Genomic DNA, 15074 nt, shown 5'->3' with positions numbered 1-15074 from the left:
AATCTAAGAAATTTTAATCAATCATAGATCTAAGATATTTTAATAAATTATAAATCTAAGACATTTTAGCGAATCAAAGATCTATGAATTTTTAATAAATTATAAATCGAAGAAATTGTAGTAAATTATAAATCTACGAAATTTTAATAAATTGCAGACATATCAGGATAAACATAATCACGATGTCCGGATCAAGCTTGCAAGCAAAAGGGCAAAGTTAATCCGAGAGAGCGAATCGTGGACGACAGGTCGGACCGACGCAGAAATCCGGCTTCCCTGTTGCATTCGGTGCAGCACGTGCTTTTGACGTTTTCCGTCGATCACGCTAGCCGGCACAGTGTTCTTAACAAGCGATGCGTTCGCCAGGGATCAACGAACCAATGGTTGCGAACGATACACGTTGCGGGACCAGCGAGATCGGACGAAAACGACCTGCCGCGAAACCGAAGAGAGCGTATCGAGAATAATGCATCGATCGCCTGGAATTAGCGGCTATTAATAGACCTTCTAAATAAAGAAATGAACAACGATCGATCACGGAGGCAATCTAGATCGACGGATAAAAGTCGCGTCGAGGACAAATGAGCCGTTTATTTTGAAAGTGGCATAAGTCACTTTTTCAAAAAGATCGAGTTAATGGTGTGGCGGACCAGACATAAAAAGACACGTCCTTCAAAAGCGGGGTGTGCATATGCCTTTTTCGGGTTTTCCCGACGCAAGGCGTACACCCCGCAATAAAACAATAAAAACGTTGGGACACAGCTTCGGACCATAGGTCCCGGATCACCCCGGTCGGAAAATCTTCGGGAAAGGCCTTCGCCCTTCCCAAGGACTTTCCCTTACCAATTTCAAGGACTTTCCCTTACCAATAAATACGAGGACCTCTCGACCGAGAGAAGTCAGTTAGCAAGTTTTCCTCCGACTCTCAACGTGTCCATATTTCCGTCACTCGTTTACCTTTACCTTCTACACACTGTACCTCATCGCCTTTTGTTACAAGTTATATTAAAGTTCTCGTTATATAAAAACCAAAAAAACTCTCTCGAATTATTTTATATAAACCGTCGCAGTAACCCCTGCGACAAAATGGTAACACTAATTACAATTGAACGGTATCTTTTCATTTAAATAAAAAAAAAGAAGTGACCTATGCCACTTTCAAAATAAACGGCTCAAATGTCGTCGACTATTCGCAACGGCAATAGGAAGCTCGTTGAACATCGAACTCGCTGTATCTAACAATTAACGCTTGTTCGTCCCCGACGCCGTTATTTTTAACATCGCTCTCTTCGATCGTCTTTTCGAGTTTATCCGCATAGACTCGTCGGAACGGGAAGTCGGACGCGAAGTCGGATTCTCGCGCGTGTCAGACAATGGCGACAAAGCGTTCCGTAGAATGCCGACAGTCGCTCTAACGCCGGTGTTTACGGTAAACGGTAGAAGCGGTGAACCTAAAAGCCGCGAAAGACAACAACGGAACGAAGTTCTTCGGTCGGTTCTCCCCATAAATTAATAAATCACCGAACTCCGGCCGAAAGCGATTACGTAGACGCTGTCGTTGATCGTTCGGCTAACAATGACTCGAGTTCCGCCTTAAACCGCGGATCTCGATCTAAACGCAACTTGTTGACACAGGGCAAACTTCGAAGTGTGTATCTCCCCGCGAGTTCTACCTCTCGTATCCGAGAGCAACAACCGTCAAGAGTGAATCGGCGTAGACACGCTCGCCTCCTATCTTCTCTCCGAGTGTAACGCAACAACGATAGCCGACCAGAGCTCTCCGAAACTCATCCCCGTGATGAAGTCTATTTTCTGGTTTGCCCCTGATTCATCGTTCGCGTTGCCGGCTTCGAACTAACTTCGAACCTTGCGCCTCTGTTCGCGATTCATACCTTTGCCCGCTATCCGAGAGTAGTTAAGGGGTTACAATATTATACGGCAGGTACACGTTGTACTACAGCAGGATTCGGTACCGTAACGAAAGGGCTAAGATATTACTATTTGACGTGTTCCAAACATTTATAGTATTACGACGTTCGACTAACTGAACGATGAAATTGCCGGGGTTCAAATGGAACCATTGAATTCGTAGATGTAATCTCGGTGATGCTGTGTTCGAACTGAATTTCGAATTCAACATCGAATTCTATATCAAATTGAATTTCAAACTGAATTCCGAATTGAATTTCGAACTGAATTTCGAATTGAATTCCGAATTGAATTTCGAACTGAATTCCGAATTGAATTCCGAATTGTATTTCGAACTGAATTTCGAATTGAATTCCGAATTCAATATCAAATTGAATTTCGAACTGAATTTCGCGAACTGAATTTCGCGAACTGAATTTCGCGAACTGAATTTCGAATTCAATATCAAATTGAATTTCTAATTGAATTTCGAACTGAATCACTGTATACAGGGTTATAATGATAATATGCAGTCTAAAGAAACTGCGAATTTTATTCATTCAAGGGGAAAATGTATAAACGAAACATAGAATTATGATAAAATTAAAATAAACCAAAGACATGTTAATTACAACTTATAAAAATTATTTACAATAAAAACAAGATCCTCCTACGTTTTGCAATTGATACGGACAAATATTATTTTGCACAAAGATCCGCAGTCTAGTAACAATTTATCGCCCGTTCGATTAATAAATAATAACGTTCCTCGGTTCGACAGCGCAAGGAAATCGACGACACAAAAGTAGAATCAAGCAACAAAGTGTCCACGCTTTTCGCACGTTTTCTCCGAAAACAGGAGATCGCGAGAAGGCAGAGAAAACGAAAAAAGAAACAGAGAAGCAGCGGAAACATCGGTCGATCTCGACTGCGAGTCGAACGGTCATTGTCGCCTCGGTTACAATGAACGATCTGTCACTAATTAGGAACACGGCACCGGGGGGTCTCAACGACACGTACCTTGTCAGCGTCTACTGCTTCCAGTCGTTATCCCAAATATATCTGTTCTGATCAACGATGGGCCTCGGTGCGTTGACGGACCCCTTCATAAGTGTCCCTCGCGACCTCACCGGGCGTCACTATGCGGGTCACTATGACAGTGCGCGGAGTCTCCGAAGGTCGTGTGCACGGGAGCACAGGCTGTCTACCTTTCGAGCGGAAGGACTCGCCAGGGGCGACGACGATGGACGACGAGGACCGACCGGACTCGGGCTTGCTTCGGGCTGCGGTCGTTTAGGGGGATGACGATGGATGCGTACGCGATCGACGTTGATCACCGGTAAATCACGTTGTCGACTACGCCGACGACTACGTTGACGACTACGCTGACGACGAGGACGACGAGCTGGGGATGGCACACACGCGGCCGACAGAATCGGTCCCGGCACGGGCTTCCTCGCGGGAGTACGAATTACTGAAGCCACCTGTCGAAAGAGCCTGTCTTTTATACGCTCGAGGTGACATCAACGAGATAAGGCTGGCTCCCGGAATTCACTCGCGGCCGGGCTTCCTCGTAGCCGGTCGTGGCGGCCGTCGCCGCGGCCCACCGGCCCCCCCGTGACACCGAATCCTAGGCCCGATGATCGTCGCCTCGGTGATTTATAAATTATTCATCGGAGCCCGCCGAGTGACCCGGTCGATTCGCGCCCTCCTGCCGGACAGCGGCGGTGCACCGCGATCGATCCCGGAGCGAGATCGCGGCGGTGATCGCGGCGATCCGTCGGGACCGCCGACGCCGATCTTCCCGATTGTTTTCGGAGTTTCGCCACGCTTTACGACGATCCGCTAGAGCCTCGTGCGCGGGTTTGATCGAACGTTTCGGCGAGTCGCGAGACGTAAATTCTTTTACGATCGATGCCGAAGCTAGGACGGACTTCTCCTCGGGGTGCCGCGCGAGCGCGCCTGTCCTGTTTTCTACGATTATTTTCGGAATTTCGCCGCGGTTTATTGCGGCCCGCTAGAGTTCGGCCGCATTTCGGTTCGATTTAACGTTTCGGAAAAAACCGTGGAACGTGGATCGTTTTTACGATCGATTTCGGAACGAGATAGAGTCGGTTCCTCGGGTCAGCAACGGAGATTTCGACGATGCTTTTCGGAGATACGGGTGGTGGGGAGCTTTTGCTACGGTTCGGCGTGCTTTACGGTGATTTCATTCAATGTTTTCGAACGATCCTGAAATCGGGGCGGGTTTACGATCGATTTTAGAGCACGGCGGAGGTGTGCCGTCATCGATATCGCTTCCGCGATCGTTCTTCGGCGATTCTCTCGGGCTTGTTGCGGTTTCAGGGCGTTCGTTCGCTTTGGAAAGTCGCGTCGCGATTGATAATCGACGCTCTTTCGGACGATCTTTATCTACTTTTGCGATAAATTTCGATGGTTTGTTTTGGGTTTGCCGCGGCTTGTTTTCTACTGGAGTTCGTTGGATTTCCGTCGAGTCTTCTGGACGGTCTTTTGCAACTTGGACGGTCTTTTTGGACTGTCCAAGAATAGTTTATTATAACGATAATATTTATTTGATCGAAGGGAGAAAGTCTCTGTGTTATAATATGAGAACATGTCGTTCAAGTAGCAAAAAAAAAGGAAAAAATATGATACACGGATAAAAAGAAGATACAATTGAAGATAAAGTGAACGATCAAGGTTATTTCAAGATTATAATAATGATAAAAATAATATTTATTTGATCAAAGGGAGACAGTCTCTGTGTCATAATATGAGAATATGCCGTACAACTAGCATATCAAAGAATAAGTAAAGAAAAAGGAAAAGAGATGATACGAGTAAAGAGAAGATACAATTGAAGATAACGTGAGCGGTCAAGGTTATTTCAAGATTATAATAATGATAAAAATAATATTTATTTGATCAAAGGGAAACAGTCTCAGTGTTATAATATGAGAATATGCCGTACAACTAGCATATCAAAGAATAAGTAAAGAAAAAGGAAAAGAGATGATACGAGTAAAGAGAAGATACAATTGAAGATAAAGTGAGCGATCAATATATTTAAATATAAAATAGAAATTAGGAAAATAAAACAGAACGATATGATACGAGGTCGTTGAAACGATCAAAATAGGCACTGAAATTATGAGAACGAGAAAAGAAGGGTCAGGTCAAGGGTAGGGGAGCAAGGGTTAATCAAGAACGATCGGACGTGGAAGATCCGATTTGCGCAAGTATTTTGGGAACTTGCATCATTGTGTGTAAACGTCGGGAAAGTAAATATTAGCGCAGATACCCGGATGTTAAAACAAGCACTGTCAAACGAGAGTCGAAACCCGCCTAACGCTACCAACTCGGGGAAAATTTACATTTGTTATCTATATAATCCCGGATAGCTTTGATATCGCGTACAGATTTCGCGGCTAAACAACAACGGGAATTCCGACGGGTTTGCAAGTAATGCAATCTGTACGAAATAATGGTTTTACATGATAGATTGCCGCCGTTCTCATTTCGCTACTCATTATATATCGTGACGTCTTATCGAGTTATCGTCTATGATACTGCATATATTCCGGCTTAAGCCCGATTATCTATGGCGCGAGAAAGCGTACACACCGAGACAATCGCCGTAGATTTATCGATAATACGGAACGCGTCGAGTGCCGCGGGGGACTTATTGGTCAACAAAATTGGACTCTTCGGCGACCGCTTCGAAGAAACGCGGTCTATCCAATCGTGATCGACCCGATGGCTCGATACAATTGTATTCAGATAATCCTTATTACACATCCTACGCTTCGACAAAGTTTCCATCGAGTTCGCGTAAAGGCTGTGAATTTCATCGGACGAGTCTATGGAGAACAAATTAAACTCGAGTACTCTCAACTATCTTGTTTCACGAGCGGTTCAATTTTCTAATACCTCGTCGTGCTCGAATTAACCAGTTAGCTGTGCTCGACGAGTATACTCGTCACGAAGAAATGACAGTATTTTCTGTCGCGACGAGTATACTCGTCGCGCGTAAAAAGCAGCGATCATTGGCCATTTAAATTGTAATTTCAGTGAAAATAAAAACATATTCTCGAATTTCAAGATTTTTCGAATACTTCGAGGCCTGCACGAAGGTGTTTACACTGTTATAAAAATAAGATTAGAAAAGAATCGCGAAATCTGAATTTGTAACTTTCGCAAGTATTTGATTTCTCCTGCGGTTTTCGTTCATTACGTATGCAGTATATATTAATGTCAAGTGAATGAGTAAATATCGGTGATAAAATTGTGAATTTTATCAAATAAAACCGTCTTTTCGATCCAATATTTTAACCGCGGCGCTTGCTCCGCGTTCGACGAGCATACTCGTCGTCGCTCGAAAACGAGGCGCCACAGCTAACCGGTTAAATCAAAATGTTCCTCTCGGTTCGATTACCCCTTTGGTCTCGTAAGCGTCGCAAGACGTCGCCGAGGTTCTGTTTACAAACACGATGCGCGCAACAATGAATGGGAAGAGAAGAAACTTGGCTCGACGCTGATCGCGTTAAATGGTCACCAGATTTAACCGTGGTCCAACAATTGTGTCCTGAATAACGCCCAAAATTCTAATTGTCGTCCACGCTTGTCGGAGACAAGAAAATCATACGCAATCGTCGCGTTCGTTTCGAGTACTACCACACCGATCAAAACAGTTAACGCAGCGCCAACTCGAGTGTTTCGTTATCGTGCGCGCCACAATACCGGACGATTCACACAGGACCCGGCCTCTAAAATTAGACCCGATACTACCCGATAGTACTTCGCAATCCACGATCGTTTCTGGTACCGTCGAAATCGCCTAATCCGCTATCGTTCGCATAATCTTTCCGTCCGACGGAAACCGAGTGCTCGACGTTTCTCGATTTTAAATATGTTTTCCTGTCTCGATAACGAACGATATACGAACGATTTTTACGTGAAACGATTCTGCGAACTCTCCCGAATACAACGCTGTACATATCGGTTAGATTGTAAATATTTAAACGCGCGTAAATAATTTTTAAAGAGAGAGTGCGAGACGCTTCCGACGCTCCAATCTCCTCGGACACGCGTCTCTTCTTAAATTATTTAAAGATATTCAGATGTTTATAATGTTGGAAAAGTGTACATCGTCGCGTTCGGAAGAGTTTAAAGAACACTTTCGCGTAAGAATCATCCGCGCAGCTTTTACGATCACAGAATAAGAAACGACGAAAGTTAGGAGCCGGCTGGCGGTGATCGAAACGTGAAAATTCAGTTAGCGTTCGCCCTACGCTGTTATTACCCGACCGAATCAACGAGATTGCCTCGTAAACCGGAGGAGGTCCGGTCTATCGACATTCTAGGCACGAAAAGAAACCAATTATCGGGCTAAACATAGCGTCATCCGAATATTTCCAGAGAGAACTGGTCCCCCGGTACGTGCATCTAATTACAGACTTCGGACACGTGACACTGTAAACTGACGAAAAATTCTACGATCCGTAGAGCACAGAAGCGCTGGGAAAATGTCAAAAAAATCGTCGACGTCTTCCGGATATTATTATTATTTGCTCGCACGATATCGACGAACATCGGCCACGTGCGAGGAGAACACAATGGAGAATCGGCTCCGAGGCGGAGTTCTTCGAAACTTCGACGAGAATCCGTCTTCCTTCGATCGAACGGCACTGCCGCGAGACGTCGCGAGATCCAGGGGAAAAAAGATGCAATTTCTGAGACAACGGAATCTCGGTTGTTCCGTCGACGTTCGCGGAACCGCGGTGTCCGCGACGAGGCTCGCGAATCGGCACGATCGGCCGCGGCCGGTTTTATCGAGGAGTCTCGGTCGATAAGCCCGCAGAAACGTCGATGCGCCGCGCCGATCCGTCGACGGAAACATTCGGAGCACCCGGCGAACCTGCGTCATTGCGACGAACTCGGCCACTAACGTTTAACGAGGGTACCGGGTCGGGGAAAAATTCGAGGTTGGAAAGTGACGCGCCACCTTAAAGCGGACCGCTGCATCCGACGCCGCAGCGTGCAGAACCGATACCTTGATACTTCGTTCCCCTTTAATTTATTAGGATTTACTGAAATCTCTGTTCGTGGATTTTTTACTTTCAATCGACGCTCACACCCTTTGTCCTACAATCACGTCTGAGAGACGTGGTCGAAAAATCGAGAAATCGTGCTCGAGAAATGAGAGTGAAATTTTTAACGTGCATAGAACTTATCGAGATCTACAAAAGAATTTGTTCAAGTTTTCGTTGCAGGCTCAGATAGATGAGTTAAAAAACAAGAGTTTTTTATTTTTATTTTTTGGCATTCTAAGCAGTAGCAACCCTTAAAGAAAGCATTCTAGCTATGGCCTAGCAGATTGGTCTCGCTCTATTATTTAAAAATATTCAGTCTAAATAAATAGTTCTCCAAAAAAAGTTATCACATTTTGAAGAATGAATTATCGTTGCATAGTGTGCACAAAAATGTTAACTCTTTGCACTCGGATGTCGCCGATATAGCGACACTGTACTGTAATGCGATCATAACGTGAAATGCATAAATAACAACATAAAATATTTTATTTGTCAGTTACTGTACAATTTTCGAGCATAATGATTTTTCTTTCAACTCGACTCTCTGTGCAACGAAATATCACGATGTTTGCAAAATCTGTTCCGAGTGCAAAGGGTTAATTTTACTATAAACAACGTTTTACATGCTTCACCGTAATACGTGCTTTCAATTTAACAAGACAGGCGTTCGTTAAACTATCAAGCTTTACACAAATATTATCGATTCGAGTCGAAAATTTTAAGTCGACTAATTTTTGTTCGCAATCGCATAAAGCGTAATTGAAATAAATTGAATAATAATATATATAATAATATATATAATAACATAAATAAATATATATAATAATATATAAAGTAAGCGTAGCACAAATCGCTGCTATAATTAATGCATAAAATTCAGTTTATCAGTGACAAGCATCGAAACATCTCAAGCATTATTTATCAATTTTTCGACCAATTTAATAAAGTTCTTCCGAGACGAAGCAGATTGTTTCTATTTCGCATAAACCAGATTTTTTAATCGATAAAAAAAAGACATTAATCGTATCGATATTAGATGCATTCGCACAGGAATTTACGTTTTTTTAGCTACAAAATTAACCCGACTGTCATCTTTAATCGATTCAAAATTTTCGTCCGCGGCGAAAGCATGGTCGACGAGCGTACCGCGTGGAGGGAAGAAGCAAAGAGAAAATTCCGAGCGGCTCCAGGAAAGAGAGTGGGGACGGGAATATCAACCCTTATGTGAACGACCTTGCACCCACTACCACCACTTCCGAAACGTTGTTCTCCTGCAGCGCCTGAAACGGCGGGTTCCAGCAACTGGCCATCGATTCACATATACGTGGAAAACTAACACCTCGAATCTCCGGGTAGCCGAACACCGAACTCGTGGAACACTGTAGAAGAGTGGCCGACATGATCGTGAAAGCGGGGACGACGACGACGACGACGACGACGACGCGGTATCGACGATCCGGCCGTCGACGACACGTGTTCTACCTATCCATCTCGGATCTAATCTGGCCGTAGATCTCGGCTAGCAATCGCGCCGACGAAAATCCGCCGAAAAACCCAAGTTCGAGAACTAGCGGATCATCTTCGGTGTCGAGGAGCAACGAGCGCGCGTCTTACGTAACCGCGCGGTGGTCGGATAAGCGTAGCGTGGACGCGTCGGGGATCGACGGATCGACGGATCGACGGATCGAGAGGACGCGAGATTCGACGCGGTCCCTTTAAAGACGCGTGTCACCATAAAACCATCCCGATATCTCCGGAGGAGGCTGAGGAGACGGCTGGGCGGCCCGTTGCCGTTGCGAGGCGACGCCGTGGCATTGACCTTGAGATCCCGCGGCGCCAAGGTCCGGGACACGGGGGAGCAGGTCGGACGCGGCGACCTTGAACCGGCCGAGGAGACCCAGCCAGCAGCCGTGAGGGCGCAGGAACCCCGTGAGCACGTGGAACGGTGGATCCCCCTCTCGTGGCCCGTGGTTCCGATCGAGCCGGCCCGGATCGGCCCGGATCGGCGAGACTCACGCGTTCGCAGCGGCCGCCGGTTCTCTCTTTCTCTCTTTCTCTCTGTCTCTCGGTGTGTGTCGGGCTTCGAGTTTTCGTGGACCGCGATGCTTAGTAGCTTTCGAACGACTGACGCAACGGCGGCTCGGCGTCCAGACGCTTACGCAACGACGCCGTGTCCCCTCTTTTTCATCCCCTCGGATCCAAGCGGACGCGACTCGTCGAAAAGGGACGCGACACGTCGACGTCGACGTCGACGACGCCGTTTCGCCGAGCGACGCCTCGAGAGCAGAGCCGAGAGATCGGAAGCGAGCCAGCGGGAACCGGCGCGAGCCGGATATCGTCGAAATTCTGGGAACGAGGCTGCCGCCGACCGCCGACGCGACTGCGGCTCTCTCTCTCTCTCTCTCTCTCTCTCTCTCTCTCGCTCTCTCTCTCTCTCTCTCTCTCTCTCTCGCGATTTCCCGATCCGCCTGGCGCGCCGCGGCGTCGCGACGCCCCTGAGGCTCGGAACGGTGACGTCCGACGAACGGCTCGACGGTGCTCGAGCCCGAGCCCGAGCCGAGCCCGAGCCGCGGTGACGCGCGGCGAGACACTCGCGACTGACGACGCCGCTCCGCCGTCCGACGACAAGGCGTCAAGCCTGTTTCCACGATCGACGTCCCCGTTTCCGCTTGCCAAACACTTTTCTTTTCGGTGACGCTGTTGAATACGCGGACACCGCTTCGGATTCGAGCTGCCCGGAGAGAGTTCGTCCGATCCCCTGCCGACGATCGGCCCGCGATCGATGGGTACTGCTGTCAACGCTGCGGATATTCCTTTTCGCCGGAATCCGGTGTTCCTGGGGATGTTCGGGGTACGTTGATAGGAGAGGGTGGATCGTTCTCTGCCTGGAAGAGGCGCGTTCGACGACTCGTAGGTCGATCGAACTCGAAATTATGGACACTGTTGATCGATAGGTCGGAACAAACCAGTTCCTTTGATTCTTTGGGCCACGGGATTTCAGAGAATAAAATAGTCCCATGTTGTATAATTGTATGATAATTATACGATAATTATATGATAACAATGTATGATAACTGTTGCCAATGAAGGGGTTGAAATTGCATTTGATTCGTATCGAAGTCCCATTTTCGAAGATTTTGACTCGCGTCTTGAAATGTAATCTTTGCACACCAGAATTTTCAAATAACAAATGAAATTATACATTATATTTATACAGTATAGTCGCTACGAATTAACTCTTTAAGGCACGGGATTTCAGAAAATAAAATAGGCCCACGTTGCACAGAAATTTTATCGCGTTTTAAATTAAAAAAGAAAGAAATGGTATATTTTTATTAACAAAGGAATCGCATGGTATAAAAACATAAAATAATAATAATTCAATTCGATCTGTTGTTACAGGGTGGGACTAAAATACCGCAATATTTCGAGGATCGAAATGTTCTAGAAATCTTGATCTAGAAATGTGCCTGAAAGAGTTAATGCCAAAGAAAGCTTGAAGTCAATTGGACCAGTTTGAAAAAACTTACCGCGTTTCAAAAGGTGGTCGAACACTTTTAACCAAGTGTACTATGATCGAATGTCTAGAAGAAGCCGGAAAGGGACATATCCGATCCCGATGCAAGCATCATCTTCGTGCAAAATGCGGGGAGAAAACTAGGCTCCGCGGATCCAACGGGAAACTGCCTAAAACCTAAACTCGATAACGCTGTGCCAGCAATAGATCGCCGAACGATAGGATCCGCGAATCTCCGCGAGACACGTGTGCCGAGAACTCGACGCAAAAATAGCAATCGATGACGTCCGCCGATCCGATAAAGCCGGCCCAGCAACCTAAGTTCGCTCGCACATGTCAGCCAGCTCGCCGACGAGCGATCGATCGACAGGGGATACGGAATAATTCGCTCGGATATGGAATCGATCGCGATCTCGGCCGAGGCAGGCTCGAGGTTCGATCGATCGATCGCGACGCGGCCGGAAAAAAAACGAAAGCAGGGAGAGAGAAACGTCCGGCGAGCGACCGAGGTCCGCGGCGCGGCGAGCCGTACACTGCGCGCCGTAAATACGAAAGCGCAGGCTTGGCACGAGATAAATGTGGGTTGCTGGAGCGCAACGCGCGCAAACAGACTGCGGCCTGCTCGCTGATGAATGGATATAATCCGGCCGATTTGTCAGACACCGGTTTCCGGCCGGATTAAATCGGCCCTCTATCGGGAGAGCGGTCTCGCCGACTCTCGCCTTCGAAATCCGAGATACCGCAGACTTCCCGGCCGGGCTCTTAATATTCATCCGCCGCCGGTTGCGGGTCCGCTCTGCTCGCAATAAGTCCGCTATGAAATATTTTCCGGGCAGCAGCCCGGTGAAGGATCGCTTCGCCGGCCCTCAGCGACCCTCCGCGCGCCCCTACCGAGCTCGATCTGCTGACTCGCAGGGTCAGAAATTTCACGGAACACCGCGGCCCGGCGCGAATCGTGAATTCTAGAGAATTCTAAAGAATAAAAGGCTCGATTTCGAAATTCTCCCTAATTTTTCCTTCGGCTTGCGAACAAAAATGAACCATCTGGACAAGGGAGATGCGATTATTCGAGTCTCGCGGCTTATTTTTACAGTTTCCGATTGTCAACAATTATAAAAGAGATCCCAAATCGCCCACTTGCGTTTGCAAGCTGAAGAAAGGATGAAGGAGAATTTATTGCAGATAGAATAATTTAAGAAAAATGTTTATACAATTCCTCGGTTCATTCGAAGCAACTTTTTCCTTTACAACAATTTCCTCCGAGGCACCGTTAACGAGTTATCAACCGAGCCAATGAGCGGAACTGGGCTTCGCGCGCTGGTTGGCTGGGTCGCCTCGCGTCGGCCGTACTCGATTCTTATTGGTCGCGGTTTTTCGTTGATAACTCGTTAACGGTGCCTCGGAGAACATTTTTGTAAAGAAAGAAGTTGCTCCAAATGATCCGAGGAACCCGACAGAATTATTATTCTGTCTATTATTATTTTCGGATAACCATTTTAAATAAATACACGCAATATCAGCGGTGCGGCGAAAGCTAAGAAAATGAATTCCGAAAACGAAGTGCGCCACCGGGCTTCCGAAAAGAAAATACGCGGCGAGATTCGGAGACAAATCCGATGCAACCGTGCTGTAATAAAAGTAAAAACAGAGCTCGGGACTAATAGAAAACGACGGCCGCCGACACGACCGCGCGCCTGCTTTCGGGGGGAGGGGGCGACTATTTTCTACTATTTTCCCGTGTCTGGCAAGATATTCCACGGAAGCAAGACCCGGTGTTTACAGCTCCCTCGCGGGGAGAGGGCTTAACCCGAGGACCGTCACGGTTCCCCGTAGCATCAACAAACAAAATTACGGTCATTGTATCAGGAATGGCCTTTAACCTCGGGAGTCTCTCCCACGCGATACGAGTCGGAAGCGACGCGTCGCGTCGGCCAGATCGGCTTACTTGCGAAGAACGATCCGCGATAAATGTATCGATATCGGTTCCGAGTTTTCTGCCGTGGGAAGCGACGTCAGCGTCAGCGTCAGCGTCAGCGTCAGCGTCCTGCATAAACATGGTGTACACAGTTGGCCAAACACGACGGACCGAACGTATCGAGACTTTTAGGTTTTCTTGTTACTTAATTTCCGGTTCGCACTGTTCCTAAATCTCGGATCTTAAAGCTCGATTGTAATAATTTTTAAGAAAAAAGACAATTTATATTTATTGGCTCTTCCTAGAAATCTCTGTCACGTTTCAGACACGTCAACGTATGGCAAGGGGTTAATAGCTGATAATAGTTTAATAATTTAATAATAGTATTAATAGTGTTAATAGTATTTATATATTAACAGTATTAATAGTATTTATTAATAGTATTAATAGTATTTATTAATAGCATTACTAGTATTTATTAATAGCATTAATAGTATTTATTAACAGTATTAATAGTATTTATTAATAGTATTAATAGTATTTATTAATAGCATTAATAGTATTTATTAATAGCATTAATAGTATTTATTAATAGCATTAATAGTATTTATTAATAGCATTAATAGTATTTATTAATAGTATTAATAATAGTATCGTTTCAAATTCGTTGCGTATAAATTATTGTGTTTTATTTGAGCTTAATTTATTGTACTTCGCTCTATTCTATTTTAGTTTACTTTATTTTCGGTCATTTTATCCTATCCTATTTTAGTTTATTTCATTTTATCTTCTCGCTCGATTCCATCTATTCTAGCAATTTCTTTTAGCAATCGCTAAAACTGCTCTCTCGCTCCTGTAATAATAAAGTGCACGTGTTTGCCAACCGTTCTATTAGATCGTCCTATAACTCATGTCATTTTATGAGGCCAATTTGCACTGTTGTATTGACCGTCCTCCAATTTATAAGTCTGCCATTCCACCGCATTTCGAAAGAACCTTCGGGCTTCTGAATGAAATTAGCTCGGGCGTATAGCTTCGAACTCGCACACAAAGCTATTATACATCACATTTTTTAAACGACTTTCATTTTCATTCGACGACGTTGCAAAACGATCTCGTTCGGTTGTTCTCCGCTTCGAAATTCGAAGACTTCTGTTTCGCGCGTCGCAGAAAAATCGATCTCCTTAAATTCGTCCAGTCGGTGATTAATGTTCGCGGATTTCGCGTTGCACAAATTTTTGTCTATGCTTGTGCAAAAAAGTTTGGACGATACACGATGAAAGAAAGAATCGTTTCGCGCGCGTGGCATTTCGTTCGGAGATTCGTCGAGATTCGAGGCCGCGGACGAACGGAAGACGGAGAGCGCCGCGACAGGCAACTGCCACGATTCGAAGGTTTCCGCAACTTTTTGCAGGTGGCTGCCCGCCGGTTTGGCCCACCGTGCTTGTTGCGGCCCTGCATCGATTGCACCGGCCCGCAGTCGGCGCGTCGCGATTTCGGCCACTGCAGAATGCAGATGCACGGCGCTCGGCCGCAACGAGAACTCGACCTCAGCCTCGCGGCGGACACACTGACCCATTTCCGACGCCAGAGGAATTTTCCAAGAACGCTCCAAACGCGACGCCGACCCGGCTCGGCTCGG

General features: G+C 46.2%; 1 protein-coding gene across 8 annotated transcripts in view; it reads right to left on the bottom strand.

Annotated features, from left to right (window-relative positions):
• Window positions 1-15074, bottom strand: part of Mdr49 (Multi drug resistance 49) — a 178276-nt gene that overhangs the window by 80117 nt on the left and 83085 nt on the right. The window contains exons 1-2 of one of the 8 annotated variants that reach the window (XM_076520297.1): window positions 10017-10228; window positions 2929-3392 (exon numbers count right to left, since the gene is read on the bottom strand). The exons of 6 other annotated variants lie outside the window; for them this stretch is intronic. The gene's annotated coding sequence lies outside the window, so the exon portion shown is untranslated. Of the gene's footprint in view, window positions 1-2928; window positions 3393-10016; window positions 10229-15074 lie in introns of those variants that run through there. One more of the 8 variants, XM_076520300.1, reaches the window with a different exon arrangement.

The sequence above is a fragment of the Megalopta genalis genome, chromosome 3, assembly GCF_051020955.1.
Source record: "Megalopta genalis isolate 19385.01 chromosome 3, iyMegGena1_principal, whole genome shotgun sequence".
Lineage (NCBI taxonomy): Eukaryota > Metazoa > Arthropoda > Insecta > Hymenoptera > Halictidae > Megalopta > Megalopta genalis.
Note: the sequence above shows the minus strand (reverse complement) of the source record. Positions and strands in the feature narration are given on the sequence as shown.